Here is a 17,747-nt window from a genome sequence, read left to right on the forward strand (position 1 = left end):
ATTAATGGTGTCCTCAATGCTGAGAAATACAGGCAGGTACTTATCCATCATGCAATACCACTAGGGAGGCGTCTGATTGGCTCCAAATTTATTCTGCAGCAGGACAGCGACCCCAAACATACAGCCAATGTCATTAAGAACTATCTTCAGCGCAAAGAAGAACAAGGAGTCCTGGAAGTGATAATATAGCCCCCCCACAGAGCCCTGATCTCAACATCAATCGAGAATGTCTGGGATTACATGAAAAGACAGAAGGATTTGAGTAAGCCCACATCCACATAAGATCTGTGGTTAGTTTTCCAAGATGTTTGGAACAACCTCCCTGCCGAGTTCCTTCAAAAATTGTGTGCAAGTGTACCTGGAAAAATTGATGCTGTTTTGAAGGCAAAGGGTGGTCCCACCAAATATTGATTGATTTAGATTTCTCTTCTTTGCATTTTGTTAATTGATAAAAATAAACTATTAATACTTTTAGTTTTGAAAGCATTCTTACTTTGCAGCATACTTGCCTCGCGGGAGGCTTCCAATTTTTCGGGTGACCCCCCCACACCTCCGGAATAGTAGGCAGATCTCCCACATTCTGCCCACTTCCTAGTGACGTGGGCAGAATGGGGAGATTTTCCGTCAAATTTGCGTGTCCGTAGGGAGGGTGCAGGGCCAAATGACGCAACAGCATAATTTAGCCCCGCCCCCTCCGTACGGACCCGCAAATCTCGGGAGGTTTTCCTGTAAAGGGGATGGGGCCTAATGCAGGCTATAGAGAGAAGATGGTCCTCTCCGGCTGCTCCCGGAAAGTAGTGAAAGAAATTCGGTAACTATGCTTTACAGCATTTTTTCCACACCTGCCTAAAACTTTTGCACAGTACTGTGGGGGTCATTCAGACCCGCTCGTGAGCGTCAGGACGCTCGCAAGCGGGTCAATGTTCCCCCACTGCACATGCGCACGACGGAGGGAGCTCCGTCGTGCGCATGCGCGAGACCCGGCGAGCGACGGGCTCTCCATCGCTCCGGGTCTCGCACCAAAGGGGGCATGCTGTCGATGTTGATTGACAGCACGCCCCCTTTGGTGGGCGTGTCGGGGGCGTGCCTGCCAGACGGAGGCGTTCCCATGGGAACGCCTACCATCTGAAGCCGGCCCCACTGACATCACTAGTGATGTCAGTGGGAGTGATTTTGGCTCTGATAGAGCCAAAATCACTCAAGGGCTTGCGGCAGCGAGACCCTACCGCAGGGTCTCCGTCGCAAGCGCGATGGTCAAGACCATCGCGACCATCGTCATGGACGCTCGCATATGCTGTGGGTGGTCACCCACAGCTATGCGAGCGGCCAGGAGGCCGCTCCATTTTCAGGGAGGAGGGCCCTGATTCAGAGCGAGCGCTCTGGTCATAGCGTTCAGCTCTGAATCAGGCCCTGTGTGTGTATATATATATATATATACTGAATATTTATATATATCTTTAAATGGAATCGGTATGAAATACTGCCGGCTGCATGGCCGGCGGTTCGATTCCCGGCAGCGCCTGGCCGACCACAGCAGAGTTCCCGGCAGCGGAAGCCCGACAGCGCTGAAAATCCCGATCGCCAATAGGTAAGTATTGACTAACCTTACCCTCCTTAGGGGTGCTTAACCCTAACCTCCCCCCAAGTGCCTAACCCTAATCCCCCCTCTAAGTGCCTAACCCCCCCCTTCCCTGCTGCCTAAACCTAAGTCCCCCCGGGGGTGCCTAACCTTCCCTCCCCCTAGCCTAACCCTCCCGATGAGTGCCTAACCCTAAGTCCCCCCGGGTGCCCTAAACCTAACCCCCCCCCCCGCGGCTGTCTGCTCACGGCGCCCGGCATCCCTTCAATCGGGATGCTGGGCGCCGGTCTCCCGGCGTCGGGGAAATGTCAGGCGTCTACATCTAGACGCCCGGCATTTCACCCTCACCGGGATATGACAGTCGGGAAGCCGGCTGCCGGTATTAAGGCAGCCGGCTTCCCGATTGTATACCCTTTCAACATACTTTTGATCAATGTAATGCTAGCATTGAAAAAAAAGTGATTAATTTGATAAACACAATAAATATGTGACACAAGGCTCATAAATAAGGCTTGTCCGAACAATACTTTTGGGGAGAACTGTAAAGGTTACAAATACAATTACTGAAGGTGGTGCTCTTACAGAGATTGTGGGTTTGCCTTTAAAGTGAAATCTATACATGTACATTTTTCAGAGTATCCAGCTACAGATGAGCCCAGTTACATTGTTGCCGATCGCAGCACAAACGTACCCGTGAATTGCGCTATGTGGCATGCTACACTATGGCGCATCCCCGATCGCGGGAGTGCGTCTTCATTCAATCTTATGGAGACGCACACGAGTGACCCCGATCGCGGGAGTGCGTCTCCATAGGATTGAATTGAGATGCTATTGCGCGTCCCCAATCGCGGGAAGGAGACGCACACGCGAATCCCCAATCCCGGGAGTGTATCTCCATAGGATTGAATGGAGACGCTATTGCGCGTCCCTGATTGCGGGAAGGTGTTTCACGCCACGCATGGCGCGACTCACTGCTCTGTGAGCAACAATGCAGCTGGGCCCATCTGTACCTTCTAATGTAGGCATAGACTGAGATATGTTTATATATAGATAGAGAGATAAATCACGTCCGTTCATTCCTTCCTCTCCCTGATACTTATCACGCTGGTACAGAGGTTTATCCTGTACGGTCTGGTAACACACATTTGTAAGTTATCGAGATGTGTATGAAGTCAGGTATTGAGTGTTAAAATGACATTAAATTGTTGTATTGCAGATAAAGCTTACCAACCTGTTAAATAGGAAATGTTGACTGTTTTGACAGAAAATTAAATATTAATCAATGTAAAGTAAATAAGTGACACCACTGACATACTTACTGTGCAACAAATATTTTCAGTAAAAGTCAAATTGGGGAACTGCCAGACAGTCAATGGGAAACTCGGTCAACAGTTTCAAGAACACGTTACCCTCTTATACGGGAAACCTATTACTAGAGAGTCAAAGGCGCATAGCAGGAATCCAACTAATTGTTGCTCTAACTATTTTGGGCATTGATGTGGATCATTACAATAGGGCAATAGTGTGGCTCATGATTTTGGGCACCAATGTGACAAATGTTTTTTGGGGTAAAAGTGAGGCTAATGTGGTTGAAAAATTATTTGCACACATTACAGTAAGCCTTATAATTAATATGGCATCTAAGGAATAAGGAACTTAATGTAATTTGTAAAATGTGAGTCAATGTTCATATTGGTATTGTGTTGTATGCTGGACATTTTTACTTGCAGAGGGTCTGATGCAGTGGCGTATCTATAATGGGAGCAGGGTGTGCAGTGCACATGGGCCCCTGGGGAGGCCTACACTGCACACCCTGCACCCATTTCTTCAATGCTTACCTCTCCAGAGTCCCGTGTAGGCATTAGTAGCACTGCACAAATCTCCAGGAAGATGGTGTGGCAGCCATTTTGCCGGCATTTTGTACTTGTGCAGTAGAAAAATTTGCTAGGAAAATAGCTGCCGTGCCATTTCCCCAGAGACCTGCGCATGTGCAGTAGACTCTGGTACAGCGCTAGTGTCTACAAGTGCTCCGTGCTCAGAGTCTACTGCTCTCAGTGCCCTGCCTGGATGAGGAGGGGGCCCCGGCAGAGACTGCACACAGGCCCCCCTCCTCTCTATAGTCGCCCCTGGTCTGGTGGTCACATTTTATGTAAAAAACACAGAAGTAAAATGCGTCTGCGGAAAAGACAAATTTAAGCCGTATGCCCAGCAGGATGCATCTCAAGATGAGGAAATAGTAATGCATGCGCCTGGTTTACACTAGGATAAAACAGTAGTCTATGTCTATGCTAGGAAAAAAACAGTAGTATAAGCATGTGGTCTACACTAGGATAATCCGATAAAACAGTAGTATATGCACCTGTTGTTTTTTCTAGGATAAAACAGTAGCATATGCACCTGATCTACGCTAGGATAAAACAGTATTTTAAGCATTTGCTCTACACTAGGATAAAACAGTAGTATAAGCACTTAGGACCTCATTCAGAGTCGGTCGAAGCGGCCGCACGGTCGTACGCAGCCGATGTTCGCTAAACTGCGCATGCCTACAGTTCGCAATGTGCGTGCGCAAACTAGCGGCTACGATCAGAAATTTCTCTCTCCTTGAACACCGCCAGGTCGGTAGTTTGAGTGACAGATTGCGGCATTTGTGGGTGGTAACGGGAAGGTGCTTGAAAACGGGGGTGTGGAGATCCGAACGCAGGCGTGCCTCATTATGCGAACGGCGTTTTAAGGGAGTGCATAATTAACAAAGTAGTGTCATGGCATACGTGACAGGGGAGGTTTTACACTGACATGATCGTAGAGCTTAAGAGAGGGTATGCTCAAACTTTAGCTCTACGACCAGTTCCGATTGTTTACGATGCTCGCGATTAATCCTTATATAGCCGGAGATGACGTGTTATGCGTACGAGATGTGGGCGTATTTTTAGCGATCCGACCGCATCCACCCCTTGGTCGGCCAGCTAACGATCCGACCTTAGGGACGCAACATGCGTGTGCATCATTTGCATATCCGGCCCCTTTTCCTATACGACCGTGCGGCCGCAACGACCGACTCTGAATGAAGTCCTTAGTCTAAACTAGGATAAAACAGTAGTATAAGCACTTAGTCTACACTAGGATAAAACAGTAGTGTAAGCACATAGGGCTCTATTTACTACAATCCACATTTTGAATGCAGATTGTAGTGTGATATTACCGACTGAATTTGCATTGCAAATTCAGCCAATATCACAGGGATTTACTACAAATCCTTTGCAGGGACAGAGCTTGCGATAAAGCTCTGTCCCTGCGAATCCTCTCCGCACACTTATCATGGTATTTTCGCAAAAAATATTGTGACAAGTTCCAACGCATGTGCTGACCATCTGTCGCTAAGCCCCGCACCCCGCAATCATGACCCCCCTCCCCCCTGCGACCCTCCCTCCCTTAATTACACTTACCTCCAGTGATCAGTGCTCCTGTGATGTCCTCCGTGGTTCCGGTCAGCTAACATCGCATCCTGCACTGGGTGACAACCAGGCCCCAGTGCAAGATGGGAGACCCGCTGGATGGAGGGAGGACATCACCGGAGCCCCAATCACCTGTCCCTGGACTCAAGTAAGTTTTTATTTAAATTTTTTTTTTTTTTTTTACACTGTATCAGCTGTGTGGTCTGTTTAGACCACACAGCTGATCACTGGGGCCGGCTCCGGGCTCTGCCTGTTAGAGCAGAGCAGTACGGTAACCGGGGAAGACCCTGGATAATTATCACAGGGCTTTCCCCGGTATTTTTTCACAATTTATTTTTAGTAACTTTGGCCAGATCACATTTCCTATTACAATTATGGGAAATGTGATCTGCTTCCTAAAAATAAGTGATAATTAGGGATTGGAGTAGAATTTTACGAATTCTACTCCAATTGCCCTTTAGTAACTTCACCGGAGCACCGATCACTGCAGGTAAGTGTAATTAAGGGGTGGGGGTCGTGGAGGGAAAGGGGGGTCGCGGGGGTCCGCGATAGCAGGGGTGGGGCTTAGCATCAGGGGCGGGGCTTAGCGACGGTCCGTCAGCGCATGAGTCGGCACTTGTCACAGTATTTTTTGCGAAAATACCGTGATAAGTGTGCGGAGGGGATTTTACAGACCTTTATTGCAATCTCTGTACCTGCAAGGGATTTTTAGTAAATCCCTGTGATATTGCCTGAATTCGCAATGCGAATAATGCGGTAATATCACACTACAATCTGCATTCAAAATGCGGATTGTAGTAAATAGAGCCCTTAGTCTACTCTAGGATAAAATAGTAATATAGGCACCTGGTCTACGCTAGGATAAAAGAGTAATATAAGCACTTAGTCTACGCTAGGATAAAACAGTAATATAAGCACTTAGTCTACGCTAGGATAAAACAGTAATATAAGCACTTAGTCTATGCTAGGATAAAACCATAATATAAGCACCTGGTCTACGCTAGGATAAAACAGTAGTATAAGCGCTTAGTCTATGCTAGGATAAAACAGTAATATAAGCACCTGATCTACGCTAGGACAAACAGTAATCTTAGGACCTGGTATATGCTAGTATAAAACAGCAGTATAAGCATGTGGTCTACACTAGGATAAAACAGTAGCATATGTACTTGGTTTACACTAGGATAAAACAGTAGTATAAGCATGTGGTCTACACTAGGATAAAACAGTAATATAAGCACTTGCGCTACTCTAGGATAAAACAGTAATATAAGCACCTTGGTCAATGCTAGGATAAAACAGTATAAGGACCTGGTCTACGCTAGGATAAAACAGTAGTATACGGACCTGGTCTACACTAGGATAAAACAGTAGCATATGTACTTGGTTTATGCTAGGATAAAACAGTAATATAAGCACTTGCGCTATGCTAGGATAAAACAGTAATATAAGCACCTTGGTCAATGCTAGGATAAAACAGTAGTATAAGGACCTGGTCTACGCTAGGATAAAACAGTATTCTAAGGACCTGCTCTACACTAGGATAAAACAGTAGTATAAGCATGTGGTCTACACTAGGAAGATCGGTTTCCCGGTATCAGTATCCTGACCGGTGGCATTCCGAATGGTAAGTATTGGTGTGCACAGGGAAGGTAGCATTAGTGGGATTAAGTTTAGGCATTAGGGGAAGGGTTAGGGTTACGCACTGGGAGGGAGGGTTAGGATTAGGGTGCGGGGAGGGGGAGGTTAGGTTTAGACACAAAGGGGGGGTTAGGTTTAGGCAACGGTTAGGGTAGAGGTTGGGGTAGGGGTAGGGAAAAAACTTACCTTGCGTTCCAATAGGTGTCGGTATTCTGGCTGTTGGGAGGCTGCTGTTGGTATTCTGAACACTCTGAACAGCGGCATCCCGACAGCCAGGATATCATACCCCCGGATGAACTGGCCAGCTCAGAGTCCAGATCTTAACACCATTGAGAACCTCTGGTATGAATTGGAGGGATGGGTGTGTTCTAGGCCGACTTCAGTGTCACAGTTGGTCACTGTACTTAAGGCAGAATGGCAAAACATACCGCCTGCTGTTGTCCAGGAAATGTGGACAGTTTGCCAAGAAGGGTGTCTGCAGTAATCACTGCACGTGGTGGTCCTACAAAGTACTGACGTCAATAAAATCTTGTTGATCTATTTGCTGCCAGTGTCCAATTACTCTTGTCTACATAGTGTGTATATATATATATATATATATATATATATATACAGTCAGGTGCATAAATATTGGGACATTGACAGAATTTTCATATTTTGGCCTCTATTCACCACCACAATGGCTAGTGAACTATAACAATGGGAGCCTCGTATAATCTTGTAAAAAAAAAAACAGTTACATCAGTATCCAAAAATAAACAGTAATTATAATATAAAAATCACCTGAACATTTCTATTAGGCAATATACAGTTAGGTGCATAAATATTGGGACATTGACAGAATTTTCATATTTTGGCCTCTATTCACCACCACCAGACCTTTTACCTGCTTAATTGCTAATGTAATAACGAGGGAATAGCCCACACCTGTCCATGAAATAGCTTTTGAGTTGATAGTCCCATTACTTTTGGCCCCTTAAAAAGTGGGAGGCACATATAGACACCGTTGTAATTCCTACACCGTTCCCCTGATTTGGATGTAATTACCCTCAAATGAAATCTGAAAGTCTGCAGTTAAAGCACATCTTGTTTGTTTCATTTCAAAGCCATTGTGGTGGTGACTAGAGGCCAAAATATGAAAATTCTGTCAATGTCCCAATATTTATGCACCTGACTGTATATATATATATATGATGAGAGAGTTGTGGCGCTACTTCCAATGTACTGTAAAATATGTCAATTTTCAGAGTACAACGAACTGTCCAAAGACAGTCAATGCTGAACCTTTCAATCCTCAATGCACTAGGCCCTTGTGTATTGTGGGGTGACAGCCCTGTTCCATCACTCTGGGGGCCTGCCCAGCACTCTTGGAGATGCCCCCAGAAACTCTCACCAATAAATCAAAGTGCAGCACCCGGCTCCCAGTCAACGAGAAGGAGCTGGCAGATAATAGATTGGTGAAGGATAAAATCCTATGATCATCTGATAACTCTTTTTTCTGAGATCCTCATAAATTCCCTTTGACTGATTCATGGCATCAGTTTACAAACCTGCAGTGTCTTCTGCTGATAGCTGGGTGAAACTCAGCCAGTGTTCCTCCAGTTTGCAGTGTAGCCTGTGATCCAGGACAGCTAAAATCTGCCACTGTTCTCTTGCTCCCTCTACTTGTGGTTTGTAGACTGTGTGCTCCAGTGCCACTAGATGTCCCAATGCGTAACCGACACCTGGTTCACTATCTCATTAGCTGGCTGACTGTTCTTTGACGCAGCTCTCTCGTGTCCTGCTCTCGCTGCAGACCCATAGGCTGGATTTTGGATGGAGTGAAGCTCCAGCAGGGGGATTTGTGAGTGGAGGCCCAGCGGGGGAGCACTCTGATCCAGCAGGGAGCCTACCGAACAGCCTGGCAGGGATGACCACAATAAAAATAAACTATTAAATATATTTGTATACAGTATGTTATTTATTATATTATATTTATAATAGTTATATTTATAATATAAATAATATTGTATTACAAAATAATTTAATTCTGACAAATGTTATCATCCCTCTTGTTTATTTATTTATTACCTGGCAGCGGGAATTAGGAGGAACACCATTGAACAGACTTTGGGCATCAGAGGATTAGAATCCAGCGCATGTGCAGTGTCACAGATAGAACGCAGAGGAGCTAGTGTGATATCGGGGAGGCATTTTGGAGGAAGGACGTGCAGAAGGATCTCCTCCTCTGACAGCATAGGTAAGTGTAAGCGAGTGGGGGCTTAACTGTGAGTGGGTGACTGGTGCTCTGGGCTGGCTCGAGGCAGAGCGGCTGCGCGCTGTGCGGCCGTCCACGGGACTAGCACCCAGCGCCGGCAGGAGTGTTTTGAGGGTCCCGCTTATGCCTGCATCAGGGGAGGGGCAATTGTCAGACAGGTGCTGGGTGGCTCTCTTCATTAGCCCGGCAGCATGGAGAAGAAATTTGTGACAGGCAGCCTAGCAGAGAATCTCTTTGATAAAGCTTCCCAGGTGGATGCGAAACGCATCAGTAACAGAGACTTTTTTGCTGATAATACTAGATTTATATGGATGGCTGACCAGTCAAAATCTACTTTCAATTATCCTCTACCACGGCCAATACCTTGGAGGGACATCCTCTAAAAAGACGGAGATTGGACTTTGTCTAATATAAGCTGCATCACTCAATCTTTTCTGCCTGGCTTAATTGGAAGGATCTATTCCAGCGGGAGCTATACGGGGCTCGCTAGCAGTGGCAGGACTGCATAGCCGAGAGGCGTACCCAGAGCTGTGGATCATTTATTGCTGTTCGCCGCTGTGCTGTCACTCTTTTTGCTGGACTTTCGTATAGTGTTGGAAACCCCGGAATCTCTGGAGTTGCACAGTGGAGAGTACATCTCCTGGGGTCTCCTAATACTGTGACCCATAAGAGTGACCAACGATAAACAGTCATCTTACATGTGGATACAACTTGGAGCCTTATAGCGCAAAAGAATTTGTGACTTTATGTTATACTACTGCAGCTAACCAACAAAAATTTGCATAAACATTCCGAAATTGGTGCATGAGAGGTGTTTCTTAAAGTGAATAATTCACATCTTCTAGTAGGAGTGAGATATATATATATATATATATATTAGGGGTGAGCGGGTTCGGATTTCTGAAATCCGAACCCCCCCGAGCCCCCCCGATCCGAGTCCGATCCGAATCAGGCTCGACTTTTCCCGCCTGACTCGGATCTGAAATCGAGGCAAAACGTCATCATCCCGCCTTCCGAGTCTCGCGGGTTTTGGATCCTATATAAGGTACCCACGTCGGCGCCATTTTCTCACTCGGCTGTGGACAGTGAAGAGGGAGGGTGGGAGTTAGGGCTGTGTAGTGTAGTGTAGTGCTGCTGTTGTCCACTACTTCAAAGTCCATAGGGGCTGGCTGTGTTGTGCTGTGCTGCTGTTGTTAATAGGGGCTGTGTCCACTACTTCAAAGTCCATAGGGGCTGGCTGGACTGTGTTGTGCAGTCAGTTCTCCATAGGGGCTGTGTCCACTCCAAAGTCCTGTGCAGTGTCCCAGTCCTAAAGGAGTGCTGCAGTGTTGTCCAGGGGGTGCTCTGTCCATCAGGGGTGCTCCCCCCAAGTGCTAAAAAAATAATATATTTTCTGTGTTTGTGAATTGTGTGCGCAGTAGCCGCACGTGCATCAACAAAGTAGTGCCAAGCGTGCGCCTGTGTCATAAGTAAAGGGCCGGCTGGCTTGACCGTTAAGGGTGCTGTAACCCCCGAAAGTACACTCCAGTCCAAACCAAAAAAAAAATTATTTTCTGTGTTTGTGAATTGTGTGCGCAGTAGCCGCACGTGCATCAACAAAGTAGTGCCAAGCGTGCGCCTGTGTCATAAGTAAAGGGCCGGCTGACTTGACCGTTAAGGGTGCTGTAACCCCCGAAAGTACACTCCAGTCCAAACCAAAAAAAAAATTATTTTCTGTGTTTGTGAATTGTGTGCGCAGTAGCCGCACGTGCATCAACAAAGTAGTGCCAAGCGTGCGCCTGTGTCATAAGTAAAGGGCCAGCTGGCTTGACCGTTAAGGGTGCTGTAACCCCCGAAAGTACACTCCAGTCCAAACCGAAAAAAAAATTATTTTCTGTGTTTGTGAATTGTGTGCGCAGTAGCCGCACGTGCATCAACAAAGTAGTGCCAAGCGTGCGCCTGTGTCATAAGTAAAGGGCCGGCTGGCTTGACCGTTAAGGGTGCTGTAACCCCCGAAAGTACACTCCAGTCCAAACCAAAAAAAAAATTATTTTCTGTGTTTGTGAATTGTGTGCGCAGTAGCCGCACGTGCATCAACAAAGTAGTGCCAAGCGTGCGCCTGTGTCATAAGTAAAGGGCCGGCTGGCTTGACCGTTAAGGGTGCTGTAACCCCCGAAAGTACACTCCAGTCCAAACCAAAAAAAAAATTATTTTCTGTGTTTGTGAATTGTGTGCGCAGTAGCCGCACGTGCATCAACAAAGTAGTGCCAAGCGTGCGCCTGTGTCATAAGTAAAGGGCCGGCTGGCTTGACCGTTAAGGGTGCTGTAACCCCCGAAAGTACACTCCAGTCCAAACCAAAAAAAAAATTATTTTCTGTGTTTGTGAATTGTGTGCGCAGTAGCCGCACGTGCATCAACAAAGTAGTGCCAAGCGTGCGCCTGTGTCATAAGTAAAGGGCCGGCTGGCTTGACCGTTAAGGGTGCTGTAACCCCCGAAAGTACACTCCAGTCCAAACCAAAAAAAAAATTATTTTCTGTGTTTGTGAATTGTGTGCGCAGTAGCCACACGTGCATCAACAAAGTAGTGCCAAGCGTGCGCCTGTGTCATAAGTAAAGGGCCGGCTGGCTTGACCGTTAAGGGTGCTGTAACCCCCGAAAGTACACTCCAGTCCAAACCAAAAAAAAAATTATTTTCTGTGTTTGTGAATTGTGTGCGCAGTAGCCGCACGTGCATCAACAAAGTAGTGCCAAGCGTGCGCCTGTGTCATAAGTAAAGGGCCAGCTGGCTTGACCGTTAAAGGGTGCTGTAACCCCCGAAAGTACACTCCAGTCCAAACCAAAAAAAAATTATTTTCTGTGTTTGTGAATTGTGTGCGCAGTAGCCGCACGTGCATCAACAAAGTAGTGCCAAGCGTGCACCTGTGTCATAAGTAAAGGGCCGGCTGGCTTGACCGTTAAGGGTGCTGTAACCCCCGAAAGTACACTCCAGTCCAAACCAAAAAAAAAATTATTTTCTGTGTTTGTGAATTGTGTGCACTGTGGCTGCACGTGCATCAACAAAGGAGCAGCGCCAAGCGTGCGCCTGTGTCCCATAAGTAAAGAGCCGGCTGGCTCATTTCTTAAAGGGTGGTGTAACCCACAAAGTGCACTACTCTCCAGCAAAAATAAAATAATATTTTCTGTGTTTGTGTGCGCTTTAGCCGCACGTATATATATCAATATAACATAAATGGAGGACCAAACTTTCTCCGATAAAAATAAAATAGGGAAAGATCAAGAACCACTTCCTCCTAGTGCTGTTGCTGCTGCTGGGAGTTGTTCATCATCCCAGAGAGGAAGTAGGAACATCACTACTTTTACTAAACAATTGACCCTCCAACAGTCCCTAGCGATGAGGATGAAGTACGACAGCAGTCATCCTGAAGCAAAACGTATAACTGAGGCCTTGACTGCTATGTTGGTGTTAGACGTGCGTCCGGTATCCGACATTAGTGCAGTGGGATTTAGACAATTGATGGAGGTAGTGTGTCCTCGGTTCCAAATCCCGTCTAGATTCCACCTGCATCCTCAAAGCAGCAGCGACAAGCGTGCGTCTGTCTGTTAAAGGGTGGTGACACCCTCAAAGTGTGCTACACAAACAATTAAAATATTGTTCTTTTTTTTTCTGTCTTTGTGAATTGTGTGGGCTGTAGCCGCACCTGCATCCTTAAAGCAGCAGCGACAAGCGTGCATCTGTCTGTTAAAGGGTGGTGACACCCTCAAAGTGTGCTACACAAACAATTAAAATATTGTTCTTTTTTTTTCTGTCTTTGTGAATTGTGTGGGCTGTAGCCGCACCTGCATCCTTAAAGCAGCAGCGACAAGCGTGCGTCTGTCTGTTAAAGGGTGGTGACACCCTCAAAGTGTGCTACACAAACAATTAAAATATTGTTCTTTTTTTTTTGGTCTTTGTGAAATGTGTGGGCTGTAGCCGCACCTGCATCCTTAAAGCAGCAGCGACAAGCGTGCGTCTGTCTGTTAAAGGGTGGTGACACCCTCAAAGTGTGCTACACAAACAATTAAAATATTGTTCTTTTTTTTTCTGTCTTTGTGAATTGTGTGGGCTGTAGCCGCACCTGCATCCTTAAAGCAGCAGCGACAAGCGTGCGTCTGTCTGTTAAAGGGTGGTGACACCCTCAAAGTGTGCTACACAAACAATTAAAATATTGTTCTTTTTTTTTTGGTCTTTGTGAAATGTGTGGGCTGTAGCCGCACCTGCATCCTCAAAGCAGCAGCGACAAGCGTGCGTCTGTCTGTTAAAGGGTGGTGACACCCTCAAAGTGTTCTACACAAACAATTAAAATATTGTTCTTTTTTTTTCGGTCTTTGTGAAATGTGTGGGCTGTAGCCGCACCTGCATCCTTAAAGCAGCAGCGACAAGCGTGCGTCTGTCTGTTAAAGGGTGGTGTAACTCTCAAAGTGTTCCAAAAAATAAAAAACTATTTTTTTAATGTGTTTGTGACTTGTGTGCGATGTAGCCACACTTGCATCCTCAAAGCAGCAGCGACAAGCGTGCGTCTGTCTGTTAAAGGGTGGTGACACCCTCAAAGTGTGCTACACAAACAATTAAAATATTGTTCTTTTTTTTTTGGTCTTTGTGAAATGTGTGGGCTGTAGCCGCACCTGCATCCTTAAAGCAGCAGCGACAAGCGTGCGTCTGTCTGTTAAAGGGTGGTGACACCCTCAAAGTGTGCTACACAAACAATTAAAATATTGTTCTTTTTTTTTTGGTCTTTGTGAAATGTGTGGGCTGTAGCCGCACCTGCATCCTTAAAGCAGCAGCGACAAGCGTGCGTCTGTCTGTTAAAGGGTGGTGACACCCTCAAAGTGTGCTACACAAACAATTAAAATATTGTTCTTTTTTTTTTGGTCTTTGTGAAATGTGTGGGCTGTAGCCGCACCTGCATCCTTAAAGCAGCAGCGACAAGCGTGCGTCTGTCTGTTAAAGGGTGGTGACACCTCAAAGTGTTCTACACAAACAATTAAAATATTCTTCTTCTTTTTTCTGTCTTTGTGAATTGTGTGGGCTGTAGCCGCACTTGCATCCTCAAAGCAGCAGCGACAAGCGTGCGTCTGTCTGTTAAAGGGTGGTGTAACCCTCAAAGTGTGCTCCACAAACAATAAAAATATTCTTTTTTTTTTCTGTCTTTGTGAATTGTGTGGGCTGTAGCCGCACTTGAATCCTCAAAGCAGCAGCGACAAGCGTGCGTCTGTCTGTTAAAGGATTACATCGGTGACAGCATCCAAGTAGGCATGTCAGACAGTCCGTACCTGTACTGGCAGGAAAAAGAAGCAATTTGGAGGTCCCTGTACAAACTGGCTCTATTTTACCTGAGTTGCCCCCCCCTCCAGTGTGTACTCCGAAAGAGTGTTTAGTGCAGCCGGGAACCTTGTCAGCGAAAGGCGTAGGAGGTTGCTTCCACAAAATGTGGAGAAGATGATGTTCATAAAATGAATTATCAACTCTTCCAGGGAGACCAGCCTCCAGAACGTACAGAGGGACCTGTGGTTCCAGCAGGGACGAATTAATACTCTGTGAGGATGAGGATGTACACACTGAAGAGGGTGAGGAATCGGTGGATGAGGAGGATGAGGATGACATCTTGCCTCCGTAGAGCCAGTTTGTGCAGGGACAGATAAATTGCCAGCTTGTTTTGTGGGGGCCCAAACGAACCAATCATTTCAGCCACAGTTGTGTGGCAGACCCTGGCGCTGAAATGATTGGTTTGTTAAAGTGTGCATGTCCTGTTTATACAACATAAGGGTGGGTGGGAGGGCCCAAGGACAATTCCATCTTGCACCTCTTTTTTTTCTTTGCATTATGTACAGTTTGGGGCCTAGTTTTTCAATGCCATCCTGTCTGCCACTGCAGTTTCACGCCTAGATGGGTCACGTGTTTGTGCCGCCCACTTGTGTCGCTTAGCATAGTCATCCAGCTACCTCGGTGCAACCTTTTGGACATAAAAACACTATTGTGAGGTGTGAGGTATTCAGAATAGACTGGAAATGAGTGGAAATTAAGGTTATTGAGGTTAATAATAGCATAGGAGCAGAAAAACCTACAAATTCTGTGATTTTAGCTGTTTTTATGCTTTTTTTCAAAAAAATACAGATCCAAAACACAAAACCCAGAACCCAAAACACGCAAGGGTGGTTTTGGCAAAACCAATCCAGATCCAAAACACGAAGAAAGATCCAGATCCAAAACCAAAACACAAAACACGAAAAGTGGCCGGTGCACACCCCTAATATATATATATATATATATATATATACAAGTGGCCATTGTTTTATTTTGTCTCATGCAAAGGGACATACAGGAAGTTTTAAAGTGGATGATCAGTAAAAGTATGTTAACGTCTTATATGCATTTTTATGTTGTGATTTACTTGTTGTAAGTCTAAATGTATTTTTAGGACAATAATTTATAAAGTCATTTTTATTTCAAAAACTGGCACCTTGCTTATTTTTTCTACCATATCCAATTATAGGTGTAGGAGTAAAAAGATCGTTCATTTGATCTGAAATTCATTTGTAAGGTTAAGAGCGCAAAACTATTGTCTGTAAAACTTAATGTTGGTTTATTAGAGCTGGCACAAGCTCTTTTTTGTTTTGCTGCTAGTTGTTATATTTTTTTCAATCAATAAATTAGCGCCTCCCCTTAGTTTTTTTCTTTTACTGTGTCTAGCAGAGAATCAGGTTGCCTGTCATTACAGTGCGGCAGTCGTGCGGAGCTTTGAGTAGCGCTTGTGAGTGCTGTTTAACTGACGCCAGTGCCTGGGGAATTCATTTTACATATATGGTAAGTTATCGCTACAGTTCGTTATTAAATAAAGGGTGCCATCTGATATCATGAATATTGAGCGAGGAAATAGCGCTATTCTAAACTAAGCTAAAACATGCATTACTGAATTTAAAGATCTATTATTTTTCATCACTAACGAGTTTAAACAGCTAAAACTTGTTAGTAAATGGAGCCCTTTGACTGCTTTACACTGAAGTGGGAGGAGCTACACACTGATGAAGGTGAGGAAATGACTTTTCTCTCCTCTAGTGAGACTAATGCTGGGCATACACTATACAATTATCTGTCAGATATCTGTCCAATCTGGCTGGTAATGTATGGGAGCAAATGACAATCGAACATTTGTTCACAAACACTGGAAAACAGACAAAACTGAATGCTCAGCCAAATTGGTTAAATAAAACAAATTTAACCAATTTGAACAATCGTTTTTGGCTGTTTTCCAGTGTTTAAAACCATAAAATCGATTGTCATTTGCTCCCATACATTACCAGGTTTTCATTCCAACCAGCCAGATTGGACAGATATCTGACAGATAATTGTATAGTGTATGCCCAGCATTAGCTACACCTTTCCAAGATGGCGGTATTATTTTTCCAAAGAGAACGGTAAACTGAGCTAATCATTGCTTTATGAACTGCGAATGGATCACTTTCCCCAATAATGTTTTTGGGGAGGCGAAATTAGCAGAAAAGAGGGAAACTGCAGAAATCTGAGATTTCTCTGTGGTTGTGAAATACATGAATAGATCGAAGCTGTGTAAAGCCCTTTTTGTTTTTTACAGATCACAAATGATAAAGTGCTTTTCACAGCTTAATAATCAGAGCCCTTAATCTGTTATTTGGTTTGTTGGGTACTCTTTATTTAATTTACAACTAATGGTGCATACACACGTAGTGATCAGCCAGCGATACGATATCGCTGGTTGATCGTCATGCACCCTCCCTGGTATGCTGGATGATCGATGTCGATCACCCAGCACACCACATACTTACCGACGACTATAGCGACCCGCGATCAATGATTGTGGGTCCCTATAGTGACCTGCTTGATATCGAGCAAGTTGACCGGCATGCATGGCCGAATGACGATATCGCTATCATCCATACGTGGCTGTGCATCGCTGGTCAATGGTAAGTTGGTAGGGACCATTAAATGACCGATTTGAACGATAACGGTAACGATAATATCATTTATCGTTCAAATCGATCATTTAAATCGCTATGTGTGTGCGCACCATTAGATGCAGTCTGAATAAAGGTCACATTTATGTAAAAATAAAAAAAATTATAAAGGATGTGCAAACGTTCTTGCACTACTGTATCTGCTTTTATAGCCAGGGCTGGATTAACCATTAAGCAAAATAAGCACATGCTTAGGGCATCAAAGGAAGGGGGCACCACAGAAATTTCCCATTGCTAGAATTACCATGGACCATATGGTGCAAAACTTCAAATGGTACATCTGAACCAGGTTCCGCATAAAGGGGCTATATTTTATATATAAGATTCATTGGTCTGTTTGGTTGTTTGTCTGGTTATGCAATCGGACACCCCTGCATCGATTGGGATGAAACCAATGCGAGGTGGTCCAGTTGGATCCTGGCCAGGTTTTACTGGGGTTAGGGTCCTGGACGGACCTCTCATTGGTGGGCAGACATGGGAGCCTGTTCTGAGCCTTCCACTAGATGGATTTGGATGAAATCTTCACAGAGTGGGTACATTGGATCCAAGAAGACATACTAGGTGGTTGAGGTCCCAGTCGGACCTCCGGTTGGTGTACACTGGGCAAAACTTTGACTTGTGGAGCCTGTTCTGGGCCTTTTACTGGATGGATTTTGATAAAAACTCCCAGAGAGATGGCAATGGTCTGGGATGCCTAATGGAGTGGTTGGGGTCCCCATCGGACCTCACAGTGGAGTGCGCCAGGCAGAACTTTCCTTATGGGTGTGTTGGAAGAGCTGCTAAGCTGCTAATTATTTTTAAAATGTTGACA

Source organism: Taudactylus pleione, unplaced genomic scaffold, assembly GCF_031769625.1.
Source record: "Taudactylus pleione unplaced genomic scaffold, aTauple2 ptg000408l, whole genome shotgun sequence".
NCBI classification, from domain to species: Eukaryota; Metazoa; Chordata; class Amphibia; order Anura; family Myobatrachidae; genus Taudactylus; species Taudactylus pleione.